Source organism: Triticum urartu, chromosome 1A, assembly GCF_056163025.1.
Source record: "Triticum urartu cultivar PI428250 chromosome 1A, HENAU_Tu73, whole genome shotgun sequence".
NCBI classification, from domain to species: domain Eukaryota; kingdom Viridiplantae; phylum Streptophyta; class Magnoliopsida; order Poales; family Poaceae; genus Triticum; species Triticum urartu.
Window position 1 is genome coordinate 341,287,077 of NC_141873.1, and position 5,327 is coordinate 341,292,403.

Genomic DNA, 5,327 nt, shown 5'->3' on the forward strand with positions numbered 1-5,327 from the left:
GATTGGAACTGAGCTACCTGATACCAAATTGTTATGACACTGCTAGAAGGAGGGCGCAAGAGGGCCGGACGGGGGCCTTTTTGCCCACGGCCGGGCAAGAGCGTAGGGATTTCCTTCTTAATTCTTGCTTGATTAGATTGATACATCTCCTCTCTTTATATAGAGAGGTTTACTTGACTCCCAAGCAAGGCTTACTTGACCCCTAAGCAAGCGACTCTTATCTCTAATTAACCCTAAGACTAACGGGCCCATTAGGCCCATTACGTACTCTAACAGTTCTGCAATTTCACCCAAGGAAGACTGACTGTGGATGCATATAGTCGTGAATTTGGGAATCTGGCACGATATGCCCCTGAAGAGGTATCCACCGACGCTAAGAAGCAGGCAAGGTTCCGCAAGGGACTTAGCCCTGAGCTTCGCCGCGATCTTCGTCTGCACGAGTGCACCTCCTTTCAGAAGTTGGTCAATAAAGCCATCAGTGCTGAGACAGGCCAGTCTGACTATGACGCTTCACGCAAGCACTCTCGTGATTTTGGCTCTTCATCCGGCTCTGGATCTCAGAAGCGCCGGGTGTGGATTCCAAGCACGGCACTGCCACCCAGGTTCATTTCGAGTCCATCCTTTGAGGCGCCTCGTCCCAACCAGCAGTTTGCACCGTCCAAGCCCTATGGTGGCCCTGCTGCTAATGCTGCTCCACGCTCCAATGTTGTGACATGTTTCAAGTGTGGAGAGCCGGGTCACTATAGTCGAGAGTGTCCCCAGAACAACAACCCCAATCAGTCTGGAAAGTCCGTTGGTTGTGGTAAGCCAGCGGGAAAGACATTCTACGCCAAGCCGGTCACCACTGTACGTGGCCATGTCAACTATGTCTCAGCTGAGGAGGCTCATGAGGATCCTAACATCGTCCTTGGTACGCTCCTTGTTAATTGCCATCTGACATCTGTTCTTTTCGATACTGGAGCATCTCATTCATTCATATCTAAGAGCTATGCTCGATTGCATAACACAACATTCTGTGACATGTCCACTACCATGGAAATTCAAACCCCTGGCTCTAGATGGAAAACTTCTAGAGTAAGCCATGTGAATGAAATTCTTGTCGATAGACTTGTCTTCCTTGCATCCTTAATAGCTCTCAAGTCCTCGGACATAAACATCATCTTGGGTATGGACTGGATGTCAGCTCATTATGCAAAGATTGATTGTGCCACTAGAACCATTCAACTTACTCACCCATCGGGCAAGACAGTCAATGTCCTAACTCGAGTGTCCAAACGCCAGCTTTACTCCCTAAATGCCAACCCCCTTCCAGACCTTGAAGATATTCCGGTAGTTTGAGACTTTCCGGATGTCTTTCCAGAAGAACTGCCAGGTGTTCCACCTGACAGGGATGTCGAGTTCGTGATAGACCTTGTTCCAGGAACTGTTCCAATTTCTAGAAGACCCTATAAGATGGCACCCTTAGAACTAGTCGAGCTTAAGAACCAACTCGATGAGTCCTTGAAAAAGGGTTTCATCCGTCCTAGTTCCTCTCCTTGGGCTTGCCCCGTCCCCTTCGTCAAGAAGAAGGATGGAATGGATCGGATGGTTGTAGATTACCGACATGTCAACTTGGTCACTATCAAGAACAAGTATCCGCTTCCTAGGATCAACGATCTGTATGATCAGCTTGCTGGATCCTCAGTCTTTTCCAAGATGGATTTGAGGTTGGTCTATCATCAAATCAAAATCAGAAACGGGGACATTTCCAAAACGGCCTTTGTTACTCGTTATGGCCAATACGAGTACACCATCATGTCCTTCGGTTTAACCAATGCCCCAACCACTTTCTCTCGGTTAATGAACCCGATCTTCATGGAGTATTTGGATAAATTCGTCGTAGTATACCTCGATGACATACTCATCTATTCCAAGAATGAAGAGGAACGTGCCGAACATCTAAGGCTGGTATTGACGAAACTTCGAGAGCATCTCCTTTATGCCAAATTCTCCAAGTGTGAATTTTGGTTGCCAGAAGTGACCTATCTAGGCCACGTAATCTCTGTTAAGGCTATTGCTGTCAATCCCGAGCGAGTTCAAGCCGTCCTTGATTGGACTCCACCTGAGACGGTCAAGCAAGTTCGGAGCTTCCTTGGCTTAGCGAGCTATTGCCGCCGCTTCGTCGAGAATTTCTCCAAGGTTGCTAAACCTCTAACTGAACTCCTCAAGAAAGATAAAAGGTTCGAGTGGACCCCAGAGTGCGAGTTCAGCTTTCAGGAACTGAAAAGATGCCTGACATCTGCTCCCGTACTGGTACCACCGGATTTTTCCAAGGACTTTATTATCTATTGCGATGCCTCGCGACAAGGACTGGGTTGCATACTTGTAACGCCCTTGATGCGGCTATATCTCCCACGTGTCGAAGCACGACTTAGAGGCATAACCGCATTGAAAGCAATGTCACAAGTGAGGTAATCTTCACACAACCCATGTAATACATAAGGGAAAGAGATACGTAGTTGGCTTACAATCGCCACTTCACACAATTACATGAATAAAGCATTACAAGATCCAAATACAATCAAGGTCCGACTACGGAACCAAAATAAAAGAAGAACCCCAAATGCAACAAGGTCCCCGATCGACCCCAACTAGGCTCCACTACTGATCAACTAGAACAAACAACATAAAGGACATGATCTTCATTGAGATCCTCCTTGAGCTTGGTTGCGTATTCTGTTCGGTAACATCGGCACCTGCAAACTGGTTTTGGAAGTATCTGTGAGTCACGGGGACTCAGCAATCTCACACCCTCGCGATCAAGACTATTTAAGCTTATAGGAAGGGTAAAAGGTATGAGGTGTAGCTGCAGCAAGCGACTAGCATATATGGTGGCTAACATACGCAAATGAGAGCGAGAAGAGAAGGCAAAAGCATGGTCGAACAACTATGATCAAGAAGTGATCCTAGAACAACCTACGTCAAGCATAACTCCAACACCGTGTTCACTTCCCGAACTCCGCCAGAAAGAGACCATCACGGTTACAAATGCGGTTGATGCATTTTAATTAAGGTCAACTTCAGGTTTTCTACAACCGGACATTAACAAATTCCCATCTGCCCATAACCGTGGGCACGGCTTTCGAAAGTTCAAATCCCTGCAGGGGAGTCCCAACTTAGCCCATCACAAGCTCTCACGGTCAACGAAGGATATTCCTTCTAGCGGGAAGACCCGATCAGACTCGGAATCCCGGTTACAAGACATTTCGACAATGGTAAAACAAGTCCAGCAAGACCACCTGATGCGCCGACATCCTGATAGGAGCTGCACATATCTCGTTCTCAGGGCAACACCGGATGAACACTACGTACAGCTAAAACCAGCCCTCAAGTTTCCCCGAGGTGGCGCCGCAAGTGGCTCTAGTTTGGACCAACACTTAGACAAGCACTGGCCCGGGTGGGTTAAAATAAAGATGACCCTCGGGATGCACGACTCCCAAGGGAAAAAGGCTAGGTGGCGAATGGTAAAACCAAGGTTGGGCCTTGCTGGAGGAGTTTTATTCAAGGCGAACTGTCAAGGGGTTCCCATTATAACCCAACCGCGTAAGGAATGCAAAATCTGGGAACATAACACCGATATGACGGAAACTAGGGCGGCAAGATTGGAACAAAACACCAGGCATAAGGCCGAGCCTTCCACCCTTTACCAAGTATATAGATGCATTAATTAAATAAGAGATATTGTGATATCCCAACAAGTAAACATGTTCCAACAAGGAACAACATCTCCATGTTCCAACAAGGAACAAACTTCAATCTTCACCTGCAACTAACAACGCTATAAGAGGGGCTGAGCAAAGCAGTAACATAGCCAAACAACGGTTTGCTAGGACAAGGTGGGTTAGAGCTTGGTTCAACAATATGGGAGGCATGATAAGCAAATGGTAGGTATCGCAGCATAGGCATAGCAAAAGAGCGAGCAACTAGCAAGCAAAGATAGAAGTGATTTCAGGGGTATGGTCATCTTGCCTGAAATCCTGCAAGGAAGAAGAACGAGTCCATGAAGAAGACAAACGGATGTAGTCGAACAGATCCTGACAAACACAACATTATCGGAACCAACCCGAAGAAGCAACACCGGAAAGAAGCAAACAACTTAGTAAACAACCACCACATAAGCATGACACGATGCACAAACAAGTATGATGCATGTCCGGTTTAAATATGCATGGCATGGCAAAGTGCACAAACAATCCTACAAATTAAGTGGAGCTCCATATGCAACGAGTTGGATATTGACGAAATACCACGACAAGTTATTTAGTTCGATCTCGTTTATGTACCCAACAATATTAAATGTTGTAAAACACGGCAAGAGGTGAAGCATAATGAAACTATCTATCTAGGCAAGTTTAAATGAGGCCGGAACAACAAACAACAAGTCCGGTAAAATCCTCATATGCATATATTAGGTTTGGTACTGTTCTGCCCTAACCATGTTTTATAGTTGTTAAACATGCAAAAAGATGCCACCATGTTAAACTATGCAAAATTCTACCCCATTTACATATAAAGTTTGTTAGAAACCGAGCTATGGTTATTTAGTTATGAAATAAAGCATTTTAACATGGCATAGGAGCAAATTTAACCAAACAACATTTTAAACAAGTCAAACATCCATGAAAGTTGCAAATTATGAAACTAGACAAGATTCTAAGCAACTTACGTATTAAGTTTGTTTTAATCCGATGCACGGTTGTGGATTTATTAAATGCATGATCATGAAGGTCTTTTCTGCAAAACTGTAAGCTGCGGATAATTAACTAAAATCATAGAGAGGAAAAAAAAGAGATGGGCCGAAACTGCTGGAACTGGGCTAGACTGGAGCTACAAGAAATCTGGAGGCTCACAATGGGCCAAACCCAGCTGGTGCAGGCGCTAGCCTTGGAGGGAAGCTGGGCCGGCCGTGGCTTGTGGCCCGCGAGGAAGATAGGCGCGGCCTCGGTGGAGATGGAAAGGAGGCGCGCTGGGCCACAGGCGCGATGCTGGGCCTAGGCGCTGGCGGGTCAATGCGAGGCAGCAGGACGCGTCGTCTACCTCCTTCGAAAGAAACAGAGGCGAGGCAGAGGGGCATGGCGCGGCGACTGCTTGGGGCGAGGCAGGGGAGGTCCGACAGGGCGCGAGAAATGCGGTGGACGGAGATGGTGAGGAAAATGCCCACGGTGATGGATCCAGGCCAGGTTCGGGCGGGGGCCCGACGAAGAGGAGGTCAGGGACGGCCATGGGGTTCCTGTCAGCGGGAGGAAAGAGACAAAGAGAGGTGAGGTTCAGAGAAGAATTGGAAAAAG